This window comes from Chiloscyllium plagiosum, unplaced genomic scaffold, assembly GCF_037043375.1.
Source record: "Chiloscyllium plagiosum isolate Xiang-an unplaced genomic scaffold, Cpla_swu_hap1 HiC_scaffold_23, whole genome shotgun sequence".
NCBI classification, from domain to species: Eukaryota; Metazoa; Chordata; class Chondrichthyes; order Orectolobiformes; family Hemiscylliidae; genus Chiloscyllium; species Chiloscyllium plagiosum.
Window position 1 is genome coordinate 45,858,957 of NW_028270161.1, and position 13,307 is coordinate 45,872,263.

General features: G+C 43.3%; 1 long non-coding RNA gene across 1 annotated transcript; it reads left to right on the plus strand.

The window, feature by feature from the left end:
- The first annotated feature begins 2,105 nt into the window (after nucleotides 1-2,105).
- LOC148145887 (uncharacterized) lies at nucleotides 2,106-10,530 on the plus strand. Its single transcript, XR_015761222.1, has 3 exons — nucleotides 2,106-2,324; nucleotides 2,411-2,494; nucleotides 9,333-10,530. It is a non-coding gene; the product is annotated as an uncharacterized LOC148145887 (long non-coding RNA).
- Nucleotides 10,531-13,307: the final 2,777 nt, after the last annotated feature.

The following is a 13,307-nucleotide window of genomic DNA, read 5'->3' on the forward strand; positions in this document are numbered from 1 at the left end:
AATTGAAATGTTGAGCTACAGGGTGGTTGGGTTGGTTGGTCCGGGTGTCCCAGAGGTGTTCTCTGAAACGCTCCGCAAGTAGGCGGCCTGTCTCCCCAATATAGAGGAGGCCACATCGGGTACAGAGGATGCAATAGATGATATGTGTGGAGGTACAGGTGAATCTGTGGCGGATATGGAAGTTTCCTTTGGGGCCTTGGAGGGAGGTGAGAGGGGAGGTGTGGGCGCAAGTCTTGCACCTCCTGCGGTTGCAGGGGAAGGTGCCGGGAGTGGAGGTTGGGTTGGTGGGGGGTGTGGATCTGACGAGGGAGTCACGGAGGGAGTGGTCTTTACGGAATGCTGATAGGGGAGGGGAGGGAAATATATCCTTGGTGGTGGGGTCCGTTTGGAGGTGGCGGAAATGACGGCGGATGATGCGCTGTACATGGAGGTTAGTGGGGTGGTAGGTGAGGACCAGTGGGGTTCTGTCCTGGTGGCGGTTGGAAGGGCGGGGTTCAAGGGCGGAGGATCGGGAAGTGGAAGAGATGCGGTGGAGGGCATCGTCGATCATCGTGGACTCCTCCATCGTCAGACCACAGCGAAACGACGGTTGGAGGAAGAACGCCTCATCTTCCGGCTAGGAACCCTCCAACCACAAGGGATGAACTCGGATTTCACCAGTTTCCTCATTTCCCCTCCCCCCAGCCTGTCTCAGTCAAATCTATCAAATTCAGCACCGCCTCCCTAACCTGCAATCTTCTTCCCGACCTCTCCGCCCCCACCCCAATCTGTCCTATCACCCTCACCTTGACCTTTTTCCACCTATCACATTTCCGACGCCCCTCCCCCAAGTCCCTCCTCCCTATCTTTTATCTTAGCCTGCTGGACAAACTTTCCTCATTCCTGAAGAAGGGCTAATGCCCGAAACGTCGATTCTCCTATTCATTCCTTGCAGTTTTACTCAATAGTAGGAACAGTCTGGATTCTTGTGGGAAGTACCTGACCAACTCTGACTTTAAGAATCCAGCTCACCAAAAAACTGCAAGCAATTAGTGGGCCTTCATTTAAGTTTAAAAAGTATCAACTAAGCTTTAGGAAGCAGCTGCCAGCAGAACAACTAACTGACCTACACCAGAGAATGTTTTGTTGTTTAATTTGAGAGATATTCTCTCCCTCAACTCAAATGCTTGGAAATAAGTTATTCTTGTGCACTCTTTTGTATGGTATTTGGTTGTGTTTTGGTTCGATTGCAGCTGCTTTATCAAAACAAAAAAATCCTTATGAACCGTGACTGAATCAAAGATCGATTTTAAGCTTAATTTAAATACTTCATTATGTCACAGTGAATTCCTGGACTCCATGGGAAAGTAGGTCAGTCTGGGTTGGGTCTCCCTAGGGCAGGGACTGAGATGTGATCTGCAGCTAGAGCTGAGACTGAGGGCTGGGTGTGGATCAGTCTACATTTGGGGCTATTTCAGCAGATGCGTCTGTATAAGGTCTTGATGAAACTTCATAAAGTTGAAAATAACACAGAAAGAAACCACATCTACGTGGATTTACTGATGGGAGAGTCAGCTGTGCAAGATGACAGGAGCAGCAAAACTGATGGAGATTTCCCTCCATTGCTAACAAAAATCAAACTCCATTCATTAATTTCAAAGGAACATTCACTATATTACACATTCAAATGCCCATCTTGATGTGGTTTCAAATTGGAAAATTGCAATTCAATGATATCAGTAAGGAATGTAAAATGAAAACATACTGAATGTATCAATGACAGCGCATTATATTTGAGAAATTACAGTTTTCCAGTAAAAATAAAACACTGACTGCTGTGAGACATTGTCTATGTTTTTTTAGTGTGTTAATACTATCAGTACACAGTAGCAGTTGGCTTTGAAACGCAGGCTAAAATCTGTTCAACCCGTGTGTGCCAAAAATAAGCATGCGTCACTTTTCAGAATGCAAGCACAGTTTACTGTGATTCAAGTAGAATAATTAATTCTGCCCTCCTGATTTCTTACTGCGTATCAGAAGGAAACAGGCAAAATGTTTCCAACTTTACATATGTGCTTACCAAATCTGAGGCATCCAAAAACAGTTCTCAGAGGATTGATGTAATGGTGTTATGCATTTGAGAGATTCCTCGCAGTTTAAACTGACTTGTTTGATCCCTTAGAAATATTGAAAAACAGTGTTCTTTGCTACTTTTGCATTGGCCAATGAAGGTCAGCTTCCTGGGGACTGCACAACTGTATCATAGCTTCTTCAGTAAAGGAAATTTTTCTTCAAACTGCCACCTTAGCTAGTAGAGGAAGTTTTATGAATAAGGATGAATGGAGGTAAGAGTTTACTTTAAGTATTTAAATTGATTGCAATGAAACTGTAATAAGGTTAATTGCTATTCTTTGCTTTTCTTGTGAGGAAGCCTTTGTCATTGGTTTGCCCACAGAACATGACTGAGTGGCTGGGGTCACAGGATTGCTTAAAGAGGAACCAATGGGAATTTCATGTGAGTACTTAATAAGTGGACATTGGCATTGAATTCCTTGAATCTATTTGAGGATTTGTTTTATTGTGTTTTTTTTTTCTCCTTTCCTGGAAATTCTTCCATTGGTGCCAGTGGAAAGAAAATTTGGGTGGAGCGTAGATGGCAGACCTGTTCTTTATCCATGAGAATGTTGAAACTTCTGCCCAAAATCTTCAACATTTTCAATGTGTATGTTGCCTATGTCAATAAAACAGAATCATTATAAGTCAATGCCTGTTTGCCAGACAGTAATAGTGATGGCTTATGGCAAATCACCACACTAAGAATATTGTGCAAATGATCCAAGAGAGATAGAGAGTGCTAGTTGCAACTTCTGAGCATTTTGACTACACTGACTACCCAATCATGCCCCAGACCTGACCTGACTACCTCCCCTGGCCACATGACTACCCCTCTTGAACCTCTGACCTGACGTCTCAGCCGCCCACTTCACCCTCTACAGACTATCCTCTTACCCAATTACCCACTCGCCACTACACGTCCTGTCACGTTTTGATTCTACGCCATGTAAGTAGAGCTCCCCGAGAGATGCCGGGCTGTGGATTTTTTGGAATCAGAAGGTTTGGCCAGAAATTAACAGTGGTGTCGAGTTGGAGAAATTTACAAGTGCAGTGGCCAATCAACCATCACTGCTGCAAGATCCAGTCACCGCATCCATGAGCATCATACCTTACCTGCATGCACCATCACAACTTTACCTTGCTTAATTCTATTTACCCTCATTGACCAAGCACAAGGCAATATTCGCAGGAAGCCAACTGCGATTCTACATATGGTGAAAGTTGCAGCTCTCATGAACCTTTCACTCTCACCAGCCAGCAATGAACCTTGACTTTACAGGCACTGTTAAACATCCACCTCAAGGAGGAGTTACCAAGGCCACACAATAGAGACATAGTGGTCTACAGCGTTGAAAAAGCCTGTGCTGGTCAAAAACAACCACCAAACTATTCTCATCCCAGTCTCCAGCACTTAGCCCATCGCCTTGTATACCTTGAAATTGTAAGTGTATATGAAAGTGTACATGGAGATACTTCTCAATATTGTAATGTGGGTTTCTGCCTCTCACCACCCTTACAGGTTGCGAGCTCCAGATTCCCACCACCCTCTGGGTGAACTTTCTTTGCCTTTACATCCCCTCTAAACCTTCGATGCCTGACCTTAAAAGTATGTCCCCTGGTCATTGATCCCTCCATGAAGGGGAACATTTCTTCCTATTTATATTCCTCAATTTTGTACAACTCAATCGTGTCTCCTCAGTGCTGCACGAAAACCCCAATCTCTCTTCAGAACTGTATAATTTCAATGTGGAGATGCTTTAATTACCAGGATCAGACATTTCATGACACACACCTCCTGAGTAAATGGGACTTAAACTCAGGTCTCATGGCCCTGAAACAGGGACATTACTAAAGTGCCATGAATCCTTTGTCATACTGGGGATGGCATGGTGGCTCAGTAGTTAGCACTGCTGTCTCATAGCACCAGGGACCTGGGTTCATTTCCAGCCTCAAGCGACCATCTGTGTGGAGTTTGCATGTTCTCCTTGTGTCTGCATGGGTTTCCTCCTGGTGCTCTGGTTTCTTCCCACAGTCCAAAGATGTGCAGGTTGGGTGGATTAGCCACGTCTAATTGTCTGAAGTGTCCAGGAATGTGTAGGCTACGTGGATTCACCGTGTTAAATGTAAGTGGGACACACTGCAGAGGGTCAGTGCTGATGTAATCAGCCAAATGTCCTCTTTCCATGCTGTGGGGACACTATATAATGTATTCACTGGCAAAAGAAGTGGTAGGCCCAGATAAAGCAGCAATGTCAAATTCATTATTTTTATTGGTATTAAACCATAATGCATACTCACTTCTAAAAGCAGTTTTGTAATCAGTTTATTTTTTAAATGACGAAAAGCATGCGAGTTAGGGACCCATGCAGTTGTTTAAACTGCAACAGTCTCGAAGAAAAAAATAAGCAATAAATCCATTGGAATGTTAGCTTTTAAAAGTAGTGGTCTAGCCTATAAAGGAGAAGAAATTTTGCAACAGTGAAACATGGCTTTGCTTCGACCATGTTATCAATACCTTCAGCACAGATTTACCAGAATGATTTCTACTCTAAAAGTGAAGCTGTCTGAAGACTTAGCACAAATGAGACTTGACACAAATAAAGACTAGAAGGTTAAGTAGTGAATTAATTGAGGTTTCTTGGATTTTGTAAGAAATTGACTGGGAAAATAGAAGCTTTAGCTGCTAATAGGGTTGCATAAGATTATGAAAAGATACAACCTTCAAATCAGAACATTTAACAGAGAAATCAGGAAGTGCTTCTTTATGCAAATGATGGGAAATGTTTGCAACCCTCATGCGCAAACTGAATTAGGTCGTAACTCAATTGGTTTTCAATCTGAGATTGATTGATTAATTTTGGTAAGTCAGCAGAGTTAAGTGATACAGAGATAGATGGAGTTAGAATGCAGATCAACCATGATTTCAATGAAGGACTGAGTAACCTACCTCTGTTTCCAATGTAGTGCAGCACAGCTTCCAATGTTCACTTGAAGTAAAAAATACCAAACTGGAGCTCATCTACAGAACATCCCTACTCCCTGAGTACTGGAAAGATAAGTCTAATTCTAGGTTCTTTAACCTTTTGGCGTAGAGAGGCACATTTCAATTCCTGATGAAGGGCTCTTGCCCGAAACATCGATTCTGCTGCTCCTCAGATGCTGCCTGACCTGCTGTGCTTTTCCAGCACCACACTCGCGACCCACATTTCAATTTCTCTCATTTGTGGGACCATTGAACAAATTTCAGAAAAATCAGGTTTGGCACAACACTAAAGCTGAATTTAAAAATAATTCCAAAGCAATAAATTGATGATCTAAATTAACAAGTAATTAGTGAAAAATAACCATTGAAAAGTTCCAAGAAACAGACCTAATTAATAAAACCCTTTTCATTGCCATTTCTGTTAAGGAGTATAGTTAGGGAGAGGTAGACTAAGCCACAATCCTGATTACCAGGAATCAGGTAGGGATGGAGACTGAACCAAACTGGGTTGATCTAATTTTGATCTTGCATTTGCTTCTGTTGGCACACACTGACTGGTTTTGGTGGAATTCATAAAAAGTGGGCATCAAGAGTATGACGTGTTTCCACCAGTTTTCCTCCTCTCCAGGCTGCCTTGTGGGTAGGTTTTTGAGAAGGAAGATGAGGGGAAGATGAGTGTTTGTGTCCACTTCACTCAATCTAAGTGTACACAGACACAAAAACTCTCATTTCCCTCGCCATGCAATCCCCTTCCACTCTGTCCTCAGATCTTCCCACACAAACAGTCTCTCACTCCCTCACGGAGACTCCAACCCCCTCCCTCTCACACATTCTCACACTCTCACACATTCTCACACTCTCATGCACTCTCTCACACACATGCTCAGACTGTTACTCCCTCACTTATTTGACTGTCACACACTTACTCTTCCACATCGTGTGGGATTGGGAAGCCCCTCTGCCATCTTTAGTCCTTCCTGGGAGCTGATGCCTTTGTGCAAAGGAGAGAGTTTTGTCTTCTCCCAATCCACTTGTCGATGAGCAGCCCCTCAGAACAACTCTCAGTCACTTTCCCTGAGTTGCCCAGCAGGCATCCTGCCTTGGCACTCTTCCCTCTTTCTAGTTGTGCCTCCCAGTGTCCAGGCCACAGACTCAATAAAGGTAGAAATGGTTGCACAGCTCACTGCATTTCCAGTCAGAAGTAGTTTCTCTTCTGTGTTTGCTGCTGATTAGCTCACTGATGAATTTTTGCAGATTCTTCTGCATATACGTCCCTGAAGTTGGAAAACTAGTTGCAGGTCAGATAGGACCCGTGGGTGGGTCACATTCTGGTCTATGTGCCACCTGTTGGATAAGCCTGGCTTAGATTATGTGGCACATCTTGAAGTGAAAATTAAACTCCTAACATTTTGTCACTGGTTCAGTTGGTTGTCAGTTGTGAATGTAATATCTGCAAATATAATATTGATGTGGAGGAGCTACCTGATGAAGGAGCAGCACTCTGAAAGCTAGTGCTTTCAAATAAACCTGTTGGACTATAACCTGGTATTGTGTGAAATATAATATTCACATGTTTGAATTATACGCTTTTCAAGCATTAAATATGGTTGTCCAGTACACTCAGTATTTGTTATTACAGCAGGAAGATGATTGAGCAATCATAACTTGAGTGTGAGTTAAGGGGACGGCTGCACAGAATTGTGGAGCACAGAATGAATGGTGAAAGAGTGTTTTGTTATTCCAGTGCAGGCACAATGGGCCAAATGGCCTCCTTTTCTGTTGTAACAATTCTGTGATTGTATTGTTAGAGTGTTAGAGTAGGAACTTAATGCAGTGGATATTTAGCGCAGAGGTGAATGAGCTGATACTGTTTAGTCTTTTTGTTCTCAGTGCCTGCTGAGCATTTTGTTTCATCTCCAAGCGACCATAACCTGCTATTACTTTACTAAATAAGTAACAAATTAACTATTCAAATAAATAAGGTGAGATGTAAATGATGATCACTGCACTGAGCTCTCATCTGCTGAAACTAGGTATTAATTAAGTTCTGTGTAACTTGTTACATCAGATGCTGAAGGTGAAGGTGATGTTTCTCTAGCTCAATGGCCTCGTTTTCCTCCTTGGAAGACTGCTGCCATTCACCCAGGTCTTCAACATCCATCACATCCTGTCTTCGCCACCTCCAATTGTGCAGAGCACAGCTTGCCAGGATTACTTACTTACTTACAGTGTGGAAACAGGCCCTTCGGCCCAACAAGTCCACACCACCCCGCCGAAGCGCAACCCACCCATATCCCTACAGTTACTCCTTACCTAACACTACGGGCAATTTAGCACGGCCAATTTACCTGACCTGCACCTCTTTGGACTGTGGGAGGAAACCGGGGCATCCGGAGGAAACACACGCAGACACGGGGAGAACGTGCAAACTCCACACAGTCAGTCGCCTGAGGCGGGAATTGAACCCGGGTCTCTGGCGCTGTGAGGCAGCAGTGCTAACCACTGTGCCACCGTGCCACCCACAAAAAATTCCCTGCAGTCTGGAAACAGCCCCTTCGGCCCAACAAGTCCACACTGATCCTCCGAAGAGTAACCCACCGACTCCCATTTCCCTCTGACTAATGTACCTATTAGCGTAGCCAATTCACCTGACCTGCACATCTGTGGGAGGAAACCCACGCAGACACAGGGACAATGTGCGAACTCCACACAGACAGTCACCCAAGGCTGGAATTGACTCTGGGACCCTGGTGCTGTGAGGCAGCAGTGCTAACCACTGAGGATTATGCAGCACACTCTGTCTGTACTGTACTTGAAGCCTCCTATAGAGCGACCCGAGTATCAGAACCTAATCTTGAACAGGCTTATCATCTGATTCACAATGGCCCTAGTTGAGGAACAGGCAGTATTTTATCTACCCATGACTGCAGTCAGGGGACTGTGTAACAGAGCCACCATCCATGATCACAGAGGGTCGCCCTTATAACCATCCTTGTAAAGCACCCAGCCATTGAAACGAAGCAGGAATGTGGGACACATTCATCGTGTGCCTTGTCAGCTCTGAAGAAAACAACCTGAGCCTATCCAGCCTCCCTTCACAGCTAAAATGCTGCATCCTTTGCAACATCCTGGTGAATCGCCTGTGACACACTGTCCCATGCAATCACATCCTTTGCAAGCACAGTGGTTAGCACTGCTGCCTCACAGCCCCAGAGACCCGGGTTCATTTCCCACCTCAGGCAACTGTCTGTGTGGAGTTTGCACATTCTCTGTTAATCTATTGGATTTGTGCTTGCTCAATGATGTTGAAACCATTCAGTAATCCTCTTGCACCTCAGCAGTGTGAACGCTGTGCCAGATTCTCTTAGTTAAGCCGGACAAGTGCATGACTCAAACAGCCTTCAGGGCATGGAATTGTCACCCTGACACGTCTGTTTATGCTTGCAGCCCCTTTATTTTTGACAAGGACCAGGGAGCAGAGGCTTATCTTTCTTTGTGCAAACAAATCATTCTGTGTCCACTTTCTCTGATTGCCAAGGCCTTCCAGAAATTCAGGCAGTTGTCAGCAGCACAAGTCTCAGTGATTACCCCGCTGTCTCAATCACATCGATCTGCAATATGGTTTGAGTTCAGCAGTTTCTCTCCATTTTCTCTTGGCTGTCTGCCATTCCCTACATCAAGAATTTGCTGAGACTTGAGAACAAAATCCAGACTAAGACTCCACTGCAGAGTTGAGGGATGTTACGCAGTTGAAGAGCCCGACTTTTCCATCAGGTGTTTAACTGGTGGCCCTTCTGTCCCCTTGAATAAGTGTAAAAGATTTCATTGCACTATTCTGAAGAAGAGCAGAAAAGTTTTTCATGATCTTTTGGATAAAATTTGTAACCTCAGACCAGATGATAGGATCATTATCACACTACCTTTTGAGGGGTCTTGCAGTGTGAAAATAGGAAGGCTTTTCTCCTTCATTCCAAGTGTGTAAACTTGAAAAATGCTTCCATAGCTAAAAGCACATTGGTATATCCTATTGTTTTGAAAGTTGCTATTGAAATAAAAATCTTTGTTGGTAACCTTGTAAAAGTTCTGCTTTCCCAGCTGGAGAGGGAGGTTTTGAGAAAGGTATTCACAATCAGAATATCTGAAGTGAAAGTCATTTGTTCTGAAATACTTTTATTCTATTAATGTACAAGGGAGTTTTTATGTTTCCATGACCTGATTCAAACTGACTATTGTCCATGTCTCAATGCTTTTTCAGACTGGCTAGTTGAATCTTTTGGGAACCCATGGTAAATTACAAGGCTATTGAGCACCTGGTACTTACATCAGCCCTTACAAGGTAAATGGCAGTCCAGGAACATGGACAGAGATGGGCCCTCCCTTTGCTGACGTTCTTCCCCTGGCCTTTTCTCTGTCTGGGGACTTGATACTTCAGTGGTAGCTGGTACATGAAGAAGGAGGAGCTGCACTCAAAAGTCAACGAGGACTTCATCCACTGGAGTCCAAGGCTGTCTGAATGAAAAATTCTGTCATTTGAGTTGTTTCTGGATCAACTTCTTAGTTCAGGAGTTATAGAAACAGTGATAAGTTTGAGGATGGCTCCTAAACAAATGTCTCCTCTTAAGTAAGTGCCAGATGGTTGTCCTACTTTACATGGGCACAGAGAAAGTGCTCAAATTTAGCATATGTAGCCACGATAAAGCCCCTATGTAAATGACCCTGTCGACAATGCTGGAAGACACTGATCAGTATGATCCAGTAGTCACTGGGATTACAGGTAGCGAACATTTCAGTGCCAAGCTTTGGAAAGTAATTTGAGATAATTGAAATAAATACAAATATTTTTTGATATAATTGACAATAGATCAGATGGAACAGGCTGAAGTTCAACAATGTCAGAAAAAATGCAATTTTCTACAAAAATCTTGCAAAATGACAATTATGTTTTAGTTAGTAATGCAGCTTCGTTTAAAAAACCTGAAAACAGGCAAATGGGTGTTCCAGTGTCAATCACTAAATGTATTTATCGTGTAGCTCTACACCAACTGCTGTAGTTTGTCAGAGGCCAGTTAATGGTGAGATGTTGCCACATGTCGAGCAAAATTTATTGTGACATGGAAGAATACATGAGGCAGTTTAGTATTAAAATAGTTATTTATGTACGACAAACACAAACCTTTCTGTTCATCATTGTCACTACCAATGTCGCTAAATATTTCAGCATGGCCATGAATTAGGTGTGTAGTTGTGCATTCATCAAGAGATTGAAATACGATACTTAACCTGACAGAAGCATCATATCTCACTATCTGTAATCTGTTGTCAGTTTGAATACATCCGATATTGTAATCTGATTTCAGCATTCTTAGCCCATGTAATCTAATTAGGCTAAAATTAATGAACTAGCAAGAATGTATTACCCTGGCTAAGGTGTGTGCAATAAAGCAGCTGTCTTATCTCCTTATCTTTTTGGAGGAGTCCTGACATAGTTCCTTTTCTGAAAAAAAAATTTCTAATTTGGTGGCTCATCATTGATTAAGAACCATCCGCATATATTAAATTATGTAAATTGAATCCAAGCCTTTGCAGCACAAGTAATACGTCTAGAGTTCATTGAGCATGACATCTAATCTTGGGCCTCATTCATTAGAGCTATTTCTATTAACCTTTAAATTAAAGTATGTGAATAAGAGCCACTTGCTGAGATATTTGTATTGATAGTCCCAGGTGAGGTGCCGGAAGACTGGAGGTTGGCAAACGTGGTGCCATTGTTTAAGAAGGGTGGTAAAGACAAGCCAGGGAACTATAGACAGGTAAGCCTGACCTCGGTGGTGGGCAAGTTGTTGGAGAGAATCCTGAGGGACAGGATGTACATGTATTTGGAAAGGCAAGGACTGATTCAGGATAGTCAACACGGCTTTGTGTGTGGGAAATCATATCTCACAAACTTGGTTGAGTTTTTTGAAGAAGTAACAAAGAAGATTGATGAGGGCAGAGCAGCAGATATGATCTATATGGACTTCAATAAGGCAGGTTCCCCATCGGAGACTGGTTAACAAGGTTAGATCTCATGGAATACAGGGAAAACTAGCCATTTGGATACAGAACTGGCTCAAAGGTAGAAGACAGAGGGTGGTGGTAGAGGGTTGTTTTTCAGACTGGAGGCCTGTGACCAGTGGAGTCCCACAAGCATTGGTGCTGGGTCCTCTACTTTTTGTCATTTACATAAATGATTTGGATGCGAGCATAAGAGATACAGTTAGTAAGTTTGCAGATACCACCAAAATTGGAGGTGTAGTGGACAGCGAAGAGGGTTACCTCAGATTACAACAGGATCTTGACCAGATGGGCCAATGGGCTGAGAAGTGGCAGATGGAGTTTAATTCAGATAGATGCGAGGTGCTGCATTTTGGGAAAGCAAATCTTAGCAGGACTTATACACTTAATGGTAAGTTCCTAGGGAGTGTTGCTGAACAAAGAGACCTTGGAGTGCAGGTTCATAGCTCTCTGAAAGTGTAGTCGCAGGTAGATGGGATAGTGAAGAAGGTGTTTGGTATGCTTTCGTTTATTGGTCAGAGTATTGAGTATAGGAGTTGGGAGGTCATGTTGCGGCTGTACAGGACATTGGTTAGGTCACTGTTGGAATATTGCGTGCATCCTATCGGAAAGATGTTGTGAAACTTGAAAGGGTTCAGAAAAGATTTCCAAAGATGTTGCCAGGGATCTGAGCTACAGGGAGGGGCTGAACAGGCGAGGGCTGTTTTCCCTGGAGCGTTGGATGCTGAGGGGAGACCTTATAGAGGTTTACAAAATTATGAGGGGCATGGATCGGATAAATAGACAAAGTCTTTTCCCTGGGGCCGGGGAGTCCAGAACTAGAGGGCATAGGTTTAGGGTGAGAGGGGAAAGATATAAAAGAGACCTAAGGGGAGACGTTTTCACGCAGAGGGTAGTACGTGTATGGAATGAGCTGCCAGAGGATGTGGCGGAGGCTGGTACAACTGCAACATTTAAGAGGCATTTGGATGCGTATATGAATAGGAAGGGTTTGGAGGGATATGGGCCGGGTGCTGACAGGTGGGACTAGATTGGGTTGGGATAGCTGGTCGGCATGGACAGGTTGGACCGAAGGGTCTGTTTCCATGCTGTATATCTGTATGACTCTAAGAGGCACCAGGGATTTTCTTGAGGGACAGAAGCAATGGTCTATTTCTGTAACACATGATTGACCTAAAAGTTGTTGCTGTAGTTGAGTGACTAGTGTCCATTGCCAGTTAGATTTCTCCCTGTCTGATTTTAATGCTGATGATATTTTGGTGTGCAGGTTGCTGTAAGTGGGAGATGGACCAGTACAGTCCCCTTTTACAAGTCATCTGTTATTTTTGGGAACAGGGTGAGCAAGTGTGGGTGAAAATATAAACATAGCTCATAGGTGTTGTTCAACGATATTAAACATGGGATCAGCATGCAGGTCATCTTAGCAGCATGATCTGATACAAAGGAATTATGCAAAATGCAACATTAGTGTATGTAGTACTGTTCTATGTTATAGCTTTTCCCCTTAGGTATCTGTGTAACCAATCAGACTTAAATGTTCTGAAATGAATAGCATAAGGATTGCGAAGGAAGTTTATTTAAAATGGTAATTTCAATGTCTGGTCTTTTTCATTTAAAGCATCGCACTTCCATTGTTCAAATGGAAATTTTAGTAATAAATTTAACTTAATATGCAGAATATGGTACTTCATGTGTTTATTTTTGAATGGAGTTTGAGAATACAATGGGCGATATCTTGCTGGAGGGGATATGCATGTTATTAGTTCGACATTTTTCCAAATCCTTCAGTCCAAATGTAATTTATACCTTTACTCACTGAAAATGCAAGCTGGAAATAGCATGGCAAAGAAAATGGGACATCTGGAACTTCAGGGAATGATGGGACCAACAGAGATCAGGTCAGAGGCCAGGAATACTGCAGCGAGCAGATCACCTCCTGACTCCCAAAAGCCTGTCAACCATCTAAAAGACACAATTCAGGAGTGTTATGGAATACCTCCTGCTTGCCTGGATGAGTGCAGCTCCCCAACAAGAAGCTTGACACCATCCAGAACAAAGCAGCCCACTTGATTGGCACTGTACCCACAAGCATCCATGCCCTCCACCACCAATGCTCTGTAGTAGCAGTGTGCACAACTTTTGTATTTGCTTTCTCTTTGTCTCTATTTTTCCTTCT